The 12,424-nt window shown below is 25.6% G+C and overlaps 1 protein-coding gene across 11 annotated transcripts in view; it reads right to left on the bottom strand.

Annotated features, from left to right (window-relative positions):
- LOC107447394 (neuronal acetylcholine receptor subunit alpha-7-like) overlaps positions 1-12,424 on the bottom strand; it is a 414,295-nt gene that overhangs the window by 147,854 nt on the left and 254,017 nt on the right. The window lies entirely within an intron of this gene.

The raw sequence follows: 12,424 nt of genomic DNA, 5'->3' as shown, positions 1-12,424 counted from the left end.
GGTGCAAAGAAAAAACAAGAAAAAGTATCAAAAACATTCAATGTAGGGGAAAAAAGATATGTGCAAATTTTTCGTCTGGTCTGCAAAAGAAATAAAAAATAATCTTTCGTCCAAATCTTTTTTTTTCCATTTGCAAGCCAAAATTACACAAAATACACGGATAAAATTACTCCAGATAATTTTAGTTCCAAGATATAATAAAAATGCAAATTGCATATCTACTGCTTAAATGAATAGAATATTTTCTATTTTCTCTAGGTAAGTATTTATAAAAAAAATAAAACTTAAATTTGTGACGTAATTTTGTTATTTTATTTGTTTTAAGTTCATAGATGATAAAATTCAAAATCTATAGATAAAAAAGAGTAATTGAAGATGGTATTTCCAAAAAAAAATTTCTTCGCTAAGGTTTTTCAAAATTATCTGGAGCAATGGTAAATGTCATCGCAATATTGATATTTAAAAAAATATCTAATCTAAAAATTCATTCAGTTTCTGAAAAAATCACCAAAAAGTCACTAAAATAGTAATGTCTAAAATTATTTCAAAAACATCTATTTTTTTTAAATTTAAATCTACCATTTAAATAAGTCAATAGCATTAGAATACAAAACAAAAAAAAGAGAAGAAAAAAAACGTTTCAGAAAATATTTTATGGGAAAGGTAGTATGCAACTCGTAAAATTCAAAAAAAAAAAAAAAGAAAGAAAAAAAAACAAAGCAAAAAACATAGAAACATATAGCATCAAACAACACATGATAAAATATCTCACTGCAAAATAACCACACCAATAAATATATAAAATTTATACTTTACAATACCACATAAAACAAATAAGAAATAAAAGCATTGAATAAACAAGATAATAATCTTAATATATCTTATCCTTTGAAGCAGTATACAATATATTAAGATAGTTATATCGAACATAAAAATTCTAATCAAACATCTGTCTAATTATGCAAATAATAATAATCTTTGGTATAATAAAATAATTATTATTTGGTTTACTGGTGTTTAAAACTCCATGATTTTTATTAATACAGTAGGAGCGTTTAAATGCTAATAACAAGTGTTTCTAAGAATCTGATTTCTATAGTAACTACACTTTTAAAAGAAAATCGGTTTATTTTAGGAAAAATAATACTAACTAGATCCATGATTGTATGATTTCAGTGCTACGAATAAAATTTATATGTTGCATATTTCTTGCTTTTTTTTTTGGAAATCATACGACGAAATTTCAATATCAACAGTAAATGGGATTTTTTTAAACTCCTCTCAATTGCTCAGCAACAGAAAGGAAATTTATAAAAATGGTAGTGGATTATTTGAAACAATTTAAAACAACGTGGGTGCTTTATTATAACAGTTTTACTGATTCAAATTCTTACTATTTCCAAAAAAAGTATGCGTATTTAAATTTTTTTGAATAGCTTTTAGGTTATATTGTAAAACTTAGTACAACAAATTTTAACACAATAAACGCATTAAAGTAGGTAGATAATTTTTTTAAACAAAATAAATTGTATTGTAATAAGTTTTACGTTTATTTAAAATCCAATGTTTTCCTCTTTATGATTGAAATGGAAATAATATGTGCAGTTGTTGTTGTATTTACACCTTTCAGGAAATAATCTAGTATCAATTTTGGCATATGATTTCACAAAAACAATAATCGAATATTCAGTTTACAAAATTTAAAATAAATATCAGTTCTTTAACTACATAGAAATTTCACAAAGAAAAATACTGAGTTTTTGCCGATTGTAGGAAATATTTGTTGAACACATTTTCCCTAGTATTGTAAGAAATTTGGTAGCCACACAACAAATCGACTAATAAATCTCTGTAAAGGTCTAATTTAACTTTTGGAAGTAGAAAATTTTGATATGTATATGTGATTTTTTCACCGACTTATTATTATTAAATGGAAGATATCGATATTCGATCTGTAAAAAATAACGATATGCTGAAAAAAATGCGTCTATACGGGGAGGATAAAACACAACAAAGAAAATTTCTATAAATTGTAACGAGTTTTAACTGATTTTATCCAATAAAAGAACTCGTGATTAGATGTTTGTAATTTTGCCGCAAAATTTAAATCATTGGGTAATCGACAGATGCATTTTTCTCGCGTTCAAGATAACGTTAGTTTTGTTGATCACATAAGAAATAATTCCTTGCGTTCAAGATAATGTTTCTTGCGTTCTCTTCGTTTAATGGTAACATTCAAGAGATAGCATACCAATCCGTGATCATGAATGCATGCTTTTTTCTATTTTTATTCTTAAAAATTTGAGAGAATGGAATTACGTACGATTCCCATTATCGGATTCCTTTTTTTCCTACCACACATACCAGAAGATTTGACCTTTAGTTCTCAAGGTCCAATTGTGGAAGTACAGTCTAAAAGTTTTCAAGCGCACTGTGGTAAAGTACGCGATTTTCTCTCAGCTAGTGTTAACTATGAGAATAAGCTAGTGTCAACTAAAATTGTAACAGTCCATGCTTCGTTTTCCTCATAATTAATGATATTATTTGAAGTAAATTAAATATGTCGTAGTTCCATTAATAAAAAAATAGTTTTCTTAGCATCATATTTTCAATAGTGTCTTTATTAGAATTTCTAAGAACATTCAGTTTTTGAAAGGCAATTTTACTGAAATTAACTGGTAAAACGAAAATAATATTTTACATATTTTTCAATCATTAAATTTTGTGCGTTGTTTACATAACCCTAAGGATTTTCTGTTATAATTTTGTTTTTAAATTCTAATAATATTAAATACTTACTTCTATTTTTTCTTCCATAACATACATTCCATCAGATCTAACTCACATGCTTGGAGCCTTTCCATTCAATTGTCGATTTTTGGTTTTAATATAATGCGGAAAAAAGAGTGTTGATGTTATTGTGTAGAATTTACTTGTGTAAATTCAACACTATTAATGAGATTTGTATTTTATATTTGTAGAGGAAAGTACTTTTGGGAAAATTTATACAAATTGCTATAAATTATATATTTATCATTTAACTTGGTATGTACCCTACTACTGGAATAAATCAAGCATATAGTTTTAACCACCAGTTTAATAAAAATTAATTCTTGTTTGAAAGCATATTTTTATTGCTGAAAAAAAGACATTTTATAAAAATATTATGATTTTTAATAAGATTCTATTATATTCACTTTTTATATGCACAACAATGAAATAAATGGAGCAGTTGTTCAAGTTGTTTGCATCATAAAACACCATCATAACACTTATCACGCAGACTATGTAATGCATTATAAATAGCTGCAAATAAACAATCTAATTTGTTTTTTGCATTTATTGCAAATAAATATTAGTAATTGAAAACAAAAAAATGCAATCTAAACTTGCTTTGTTTTTGCTTAAATTGCTTTTCTCATTTATTTGCTTAAATTGCTTTTCTCATTAAAAAACTCCGTATCAAATTTCAATAAAAAAAAACTTGTACTCAGACTGCTTGTGCTTTTTATCATTAAATTCTGTGGAAACTTATCGTAATTTATACAATAATATTTACAGTAAAATTAATAAATCACTGTAATCAAATAAATATTACTGTAATATCACGGTATGAAATTTTAAATTAAAAATGAATTTTACTGTAAAAGGAATTTTACGATCACTGCTTTTAGGGTGCAAGCACTTTTTTTTATTTATCAAAAGTGGATCATGAATTATTTACAGTTCAATAGAAATTAATCATAAGTTATGTTTGTTTCTTTTGTTAGAAATAAATAGTGTTTCTGGTGTTACTTAGTCATTATAACGTTGGATTTGTCACTGTCAAGAAAACCTCAACTATGAATTATTCATTTTGGATTTCTCGCTGTTTATTCCAAGCAAGAACGTTCTTTTGTTTAATTTGTAATTTTACAGTGAGCAGAAATAAATATAATGCTTTGCATTTTCTATTTTTATTTTCTTCTAGCTTTCATAATATTTTAAATTTAAAGATTCCTTTAAGAGCAAAATGAATAATTTAAAGTAAATCCAACGGAAAACAAGAACTTGTTTTCAAATATATATATTTTTTAATCTCGTATATTGAACATAGTTGGGAGCATTTTGAATGCTAATAGACGGGTCATCGTTATTAAAATCTTGTTTCTGGTTAATGATAATATTTACTGTTAAAAATATAACAGTTTCTATCGCGTTTCCTAGATCTATAAATATACAAATATTCTGATAATTCTTTTGTTACTATTAAAAAAATATTCATAATGCGCTTACATGTAAAACATGACGACGATAAAATTTCAAAATAAAATAGTAATGAAACAAACCAAGTTGTTCTGAAAGAATATTATTTTCTTTATGAATGATTTATATTTGAAATACTCTTATTCATATATCAGTCTTTTAGATAAATGTATAGATTTCATAATTTGTTTCTAATATTCTTAAAGCTATATTTTATGCGAATGCAATTTTATCTATTTTATATTTATGTTTAAAGTTTGAAATATTTATCCCAGCTGGATTCCTTCTATTGTTTGATAATTATCAGCGATAAGTTAAGATAATTTAAATACTGATTTTTAATGGTGTAGATTCTTTGAATTCAAACTTTTAATGCATACCTTTGTTTGCATGTAACGTTCTCATTATAATATATATGGTTTGAATAGTTTAGGATAAGAAAAAAGTTAGACTTACTTAAAAAAAAATGTAAAACAAATTATATTTCTATTAAAAAAATTCCTTTTTCTCCAATTATAAAATCAATAATCAATGCACTTGAAGTTAAAAAAATGAAACTCATTTTTTATAGTTAATTAGGAATTTAATCTGAAAGATTTGAAAAATAAAAAACTAATAATTTATAATACGAAATGAAATAAAAGCAGCATAGCATTTTGATTGATTTTCGTTCTAAAAAATTATCCAAGTTTCATCCGAAAATTGATTTGCTTTTAGAAATTTATTTTCTTTGCTTCGTTACAAATTGTGCGTTTTTTTATTTTTCATTAATTTTTGTTCTGGAAAACTGGGGACAGTTGGACGGAAGAAATCGTTACCTTCTTTTTATTTCAACTTACTTTTTACATTTAACGTTTTCTTTCAATCTATTACATAAGTTTTAATTCTCTTTTTCTTTTTTTCCCTTGAAGTAGAAGGGAACACTCGAGTTAAAAATTAAAGATTTTATTTAGGCCCTGTAAATTAAAGCTTCTAGAAATAAAAGCTAGTAAAGAAACAATGAAACAAAATTAAATAACTGAGTGAAAATTCAACATTATTTCAATTTAATTACCAATTTATAATTTAAAAAGACACTTAAAGGTAATGTATCATGCAATATTTTTAACACTAGCACTTAAAATTCAGAGAAATTTTTTTAGCAGAGAATATTTCTTTTCAGTTATTGCTTTACTTAGATTTTCTATATATTCCGATTTCGTAAATTACAGATAAGTATAGCTGCAAATATTTACATTTACTTTTAATTTTTTCCTCAATATTGCTGTTTTGTTCTTCATGTAGCAATAAAAATAATATTTTTTTGAATCAAAAAGAGTTGGTTCTAAACCCGATAAAAGAAATGAATAGCAAAATGTTTTAATATATGTGGCTAATGATTGTATTTTGAATTTTATAATGTTGTTTTAATATTTCGATAGGGTGATTAATTATTGCTGATGATATTTAAAGTTTTAAAATCAGAACAAGTATTAACTTTTTTTCTGAACTAACTTACATTTTTTTATTGAGTTTAGATTTTTTATTCATCAAACCAAGCTACACTAAATTAGTTCAACGACCCTAGAAATAATAATTTCACTTTTTTGTGAAGTTCAAAATAAAGCTGTTTAACTTTTTTAATTATAATTCTTTGTATAGTATGGAATATTTTTTGGAATTAATTTAGCGAATTAAAAGTTTACAATATTATCTTTAGAGTCTTTTAGCTAAAACTTTTTATACAAAAGTCATACTTCGCAAAAAAAAACTTTGTATTTAATAATAGTTTATCGTTTTATTTATATTTTTTAAAAGTGTATTGCAAGACAATGAAAGGTTTGTGTCTGCAAGGTAAAAAAAAAGCATTTGTGTGAAAAAAAAAACGTAAGAAACACAATTTTCTTTGTTTTAGATGCAGCCCTGAATTTAAAGCACAGATCCACTAACAATCGATTACGAAGTTTGGAAAATAGAAAAGGAATATTTTATTTAATGAAAAGCAAAAATGTGCTTTTATGTAAACGATTTTAGAAATTTTTTTATGTTTAACATTTATAATAATATCTGCAACTGGCTTATCAGTAAATCCCGGCTTTTTTTAAATCTTTCTTTTAATCCCAGAATTTTTCTCTTATTTGCAATTTCTAAAAAAATAACTTAAATTCAATTAAAATGACATTAAAAAATATCATATTATCATATATTCTGTTAACTGAAATAACTAGCTTTTGAGTAATTGTAATGTTGGGCAAAAATCATTAACACTTTTTTTCCCCTTTAATTCTAACTACTGCATCATTAGTATTTTATAACTACCAATATGTTAAAACCTGCACTTGTGCATTGATTAATCTGAAAAGTTTTAAATTATTTGATTTTTTATAGGCCAGTTGTAGTGCAATGTATGCCTAAAAGAAAAACTTTGATTAAATTAATGTTTTTATAGAAAGAAGTAAATAGATAAAGCACTTAGCTAATAATAAGTGATTATCAAGACTACTTTAGAAAAATGTTTTATTAGCGAAAATACATTTAAACTCAACGTTTAGGTTGATATAATATTTTTTTAAAATTTCAATTACATTAAAAATAAATATTAAACATTATTTAAGCACTTTTTAAAAATATTTTTTTACTGTTTAAATTCATAGTTTCAAAGTATTCAACAGAAATGTACACTGTTTCAAAATAGAAAAAATTCGACAAACTTAAATTAATTTTTCTACCATAATGAAGAGCTTAGGGCGAAGAAGTTTCAAAAGGCATTTTGATGAAAAAAAAAGAGAATTAAAATATGAAACATTATTCTATTTTTTTATCGTCTTTTAATTTTTTACACCCCACATGGAGAAAAAAATTCTAAAATTCTTGAATTCTTGAAAAAATCACGCACTGTTTGGTAATGACATTTCTAGTAAAAAAAAAGAAAAAATCTGGTTAATAAACCAAAATATACGGAATTTAAACCATGCAATTGGTAATTTTTCTATTCATATGGTAATAGTTTGTCGGAAATTATAGTTTTAAGAATTACAGCTCTTATAACAAAAATTTAATAAAAAAAACTCATAAATGAGAAGTAAATTTAACCAATAAATGATTTTTAGGCCATACTTTAAGGTACCATGATAAAATTACCAAATTTGACATCATTTGCGAAATTTTATCACATATTACAAAACCATATTTTATTGTTAATTTCACCAAAGCACTTCTATAAATTACCGATATTTTATGTGTTCTCATAGAGCCTGAACGCGGTAAATTTTACAATATTGTGGCAGTTTCCAACATATTTCTTCTCAGTGCAGTAACGAAAGGATAAAACGTGCGAAACGAATTTCCAAGTGAAAATTTTTGAGTGTTTTCGGAGATGAAAAAAGGAAGTGCATCTGACGACAAAAAATTAACCAATAATTAAAAAAAAATCATGTTTTTGGCACCAACTCAAAACACATAGAGTGAAAGCGCTTTGTCACGACTGTTTTAAATTAATGTTTGATATTTATAAATTATTCTATTTGTATACTTGTATACAAATATCGACAAAACGTAATCTTTATTTCCTGTCGTCATTATATAAAATTTCAAACTAATTCACGCATGCTCCCCAGGAAAGTAATTTACAGTTATAATCCATCACTTTGATTGCTTTTGCAGAGTTTAAGTTTAGTTGTTTAAAATAATTAAGCGTAAACCTTTATCTACACTATTCCTTGGCATTCCAAGAAATTCAACATTCAAGATAGAAAAAGAATGGTGCAATGGTATCGGAAATAAGAACAAGAAAGTAGAATTTCAAACTGCCAAGATTACAGGGTGATTGAAATGACTTCAGTAATAGTTGTAAGTAGATGGATGTTTATAAATGTAGGAGAATGTTGTGGAGACAGTTGTTCAGGAGAAAGCTATAGGGGAAAAGAGGAAGAAGATAAAGTTCTGCAGTTGTCCAAACACCATTAGTGAAATGAAATTTTGAGCAGATACTTTTCTCGATCTATCGGAATACCTAAGAAAGTGACATTTGTATTGGAAAAAGTTAAGGCCTCAAAACAAAAACAGAGCTATTTTTTGAAGCGGAAATATATTGAAGCTGGAAAGAGATTTGGTACTTTTTCTGTTTGTCGTTAGAATTTGACTTTTGTTTTATGTCTATTAATTAAGGTTGGATAATATTTCAAAACGGCAATTTCAACAATAATTAATCATAATTGGGATACATTTTCACTCCTTCAGGCTCAAGAATTATATACTTATGAAAGAAATTAACACATTTTGTTATACACTGTAATAAATTGCGGAAAAATTCTGGTTAAAGGTATTGGTACCCAAATTGCGGGGACTTTTTCCCATTAAATCCATTTTTATTGAAAAAATTTATGTTACAAAGAATCTGATATACCGTAATTTTTACATCATTCTTTGCTTTAAAATCATAGGCGCAGAACTGTGTGCCGGCATCCATGTCAATGTATCACTAATTAAATAAATTTTGTTATAAGAATTATGGTAAAGAATATTTACAATAAAAATGGATTTTTCAGTAAAATGAATTTAACAGATGATGCACCCAAACTGCCGGTACTTCTAACTGTAAACTGGTTTGGAATTTTTATCAGTGGTTATCTTTTACTGGCGGTATGTTCTAGTATATCATTATATTAAACAATTAAGCAGAAAATTGAATATATAATCGAGAAAATAATAATAAAAGTTTTTTAAACGTAAGCTACGATAAAAGTAATAAAACAATACTTGATTAACTTAAACCATGCATTTTTCAATTCGATTCTTTATTTTTTCTTCGATGTTGAGTTTTCCTCATTAAGAAAATTTTAAGAAGCATTTTATTTTAGCTCACGCATACTTAAAAATATTATATTGTAATTTGACGAATTTCATACAGATTTTAAATTTTATTATGCTTTTATAGCAGATTTTAAACTATGAAAATACACATGTACAATCCTTTATTTCTTTTATCTAAAAGGAAAATTTGCTTCACGGCAACAAAAAAAAATCCTTCAGCTAAGAAAATGTTTATTAATGATAATGAAGAATGCGATTTGTAGTGCATCCTGGGAAATCTTTAAAGAAAGAAGACACAATACTCAACATTTATTTCGTATTTTCGTCACAAAGGAGGAGTAAAAAAAAAATAAAGAAAAAGAATTCTCAGAGGAACTGCATGGAATTACAAAGACGAGGAAGAAAAATCTCGAGGTATGCTGCATCATATTATGCAAAGCTTCTAGAACATACACACTCTCCACCTTTCATCTTTTCCATTTACATTGGGAAGAAGTCTCGTTTTTTTTTCCTTCTTTTTATTTCTCCTTAGAGAAAGGGGGCGTTCGTTGCTTTTAGAATCAAGCACTTTCACTTAGACATTTCGTTCAATGTGAAAACTGCATGGCGTGTTCTTTTTTCTCAAGGGAAAATTGGCGAAAAACATCTTTTTAATTCAACGTATACTGCGTATTTCTCTGAGGCATCATGATTTGCCACATACATCACTTAGCTTAACTTGGAGTTACTTTCGTTAAAATATTTGCTGCTTTTTTGTGAGTTATTTTACTTAGCATTAATGTTAATATACACTACTACAAGATTATTTCGTAACAAATATTTTTACAAATTTTAAACTAATTTTTTATATTTTGTTTGTAAGATCTGTGTTTGGTTACAAATGATGTTACAATTAATAAAATTTATTTTAAGAATAAATCTAGGTGGCTTTCTCATTAAGAATTTTGTGGGATGACGTCTGGAACATAGGCACACATTTTAAGTATCCTTTTCTTTCTTAAATGAGAGATTTGACTTAAGAGACTGGGTCTGAAACCAAGTTAACTGCCCGAGTTTCTTAACTCTTTTTTGAGAAAGTCCTTAGCGTCAAGGAATTCCAATAAGCTCAATGTGGAAAAGCGTCATTTCTTAAAAATTGACCAAGCACACGGGTTTGATAATTTTTAAAATAAAAATGCACATTTAATAAGAGCTTTTGAAGTTTTTTATTAAATTAATTTTATTTAGCATAAAACGATGGAAAAACACAAAATAAGCATTACAATTGCACTGAGGAAATGTTTTGAATAAATATTTCCTCATAAGTTCAGATTCAATTGCCATAAATAATGTAATACTAAAATTCAGATTTAGTGGAGTTGCAGTTTTAGGAAAAAAAAATAAACATCTAACAGATTATGGTTTTTTTCTCGGCATAGCCTTTGTTGTTTTAAAGGTGCGAAGGAAATAACTTAAAAATTTCTTTTGTCCAGTTTTTGGAACTTCGTTTAACAAAAAGTGAAACTGTTTTGGTGCACGGAAAAGTTATTTGGTAAAATTACTGAATTGTCTGGCTAATCAAATCAAAATACATGGTATTCAAACAATTCATTTGGAAATTCTTCAGTTAATTTAGTAATGGTTTACCGAAAATTAGGGTTTTCAAAATAATGATAATTCCTTATTACCAAACATTTAGTAATAAATACAAAACTGAAGAGTAAATTTAACCGAATAAATGGTATTTATGTTATAATCTAAAGTATTCTGAGAAAATTTCTAAATTTTACTACACTCTACAAATGTTATCACTGATTATAAAACTATATTTTAGTGATAATTTCACCAAAACTATTAACAAAACGTGACAAAAAAAAACTGGCGCTCTTTTAGGTTTTCCTATAGAGCCAGAAACACGGTACATTTTATTTTATTCATGTAGTTACGAATTTTTTTTTCCCACTGTAAGAATTGAAATTCCATTATAGTACATTTTATTCACAGTAACATGTGTCAGAACTAACAACCTTAGAATTATGATGTAAAAGAGTGTTATCATTTTGAGTAATTCAAGTATAAAAATAACAAATAATTTTAAAAGAAAAATAACATAAATATTATTATTATTATTCATAATACTATTATTATAGTTCCCTCTAGTATTCGTTTATTTCTTTCAATGAAAAGATCAAACACATGAAAATATTAGGAGTAAAATATAAGGTCGATTTTTAAGTAAAACTATTTTAGAATAATAGTATTTTAACAAATATTAGGAGGAAGAATTAGAAAAATGTTAGGGTTAATGAATTAATGGTGTTTTCATGTAAAATATATTTTAAATAATACTGTGACAATAAATGCTAATAGTGTTACACTTTAATTAAACAAGATTTAAATTTCAAATATTCACAATGGAGATGGTAAGCTGTACAAATCGTATATTTTATCTTAATCTATGCACATTATTTCACTCAAAGGAAAAATAACTGTTTTAGTGTTATATAATGTAACAGTTTTAACACTTAACAAGCAATAATTATTGTAAGTAAAAAAGTTATTTTGCACTCTAAAATTTAATTAATAGTGATATTTTTGTGTTGAGCATTTTTAAAAATACATTTTGAGAAATGTCAAAGTTAACGAACCGTAATAATTGATTCAGAATTTAATTTTTTTCCCAAATTTACTTTCTTTGATTATTCATTTTTTCGTGATATCAAGTAATTTAATTAAAATTAACCCAGCTTTTTTCGCCCAGTTCTTCTTAATTTTTTTCCACACATATTCTAAGAAATCCTTTCACTCATTAGAGTTTGATAAGTTTTATAACCTAATTTTTATAGTAATTTATGAATTGAATGCATGCTAAGATTAAATTTACTTTGAATAAAAGTCTCTCTTGGAATTATATTAGTTTTGTTTGTCTTTTATTGACATATTTTTCCTTATTTCTTACTTATAATTAGCTGTGTATATAGTATTATCTACATTTTGAAATGACTGAGGTAGTAAAGAAATTCCTGTTTCTCAAAAACGTGCCATAAAAGTTCTACTTTAATTAGAGCTATCTTTATATTCAAATTACAGAAGCATACACAAAAGCAGCAGATTAATTAATTTTAGTTAAAATTTTATTTTTATGTTGTTTAATTTATTTTATTCGTAATCTAGTTTATTATAATTAATTAATGATTTTATCTTATTAGTTAATCATTTGAAATTACTTATTAACGATTAACTAAATTAAATATAATGAAATAATAAATTTTTTCTGTAAGTCATGCACCAACGATCGTATATTTTTAATGCTTTACTATATTAATGTTCATGTTTTTTAAGTTTTTTAATACTAAAAGACTGGGAAAAGCATTTTTTCTAACCCAAACTAAGCATTCTTCGGTATTCT

Source organism: Parasteatoda tepidariorum, chromosome 6 (genome assembly GCF_982258835.1).
Source record: "Parasteatoda tepidariorum strain Cologne lab strain chromosome 6, Ptep-v5.0, whole genome shotgun sequence".
Taxonomy (NCBI): domain Eukaryota; kingdom Metazoa; phylum Arthropoda; class Arachnida; order Araneae; family Theridiidae; genus Parasteatoda; species Parasteatoda tepidariorum.
The sequence above is the reverse complement of the archived record's forward strand: the minus strand, read 5'-3'. Positions and strand labels throughout refer to the sequence as shown.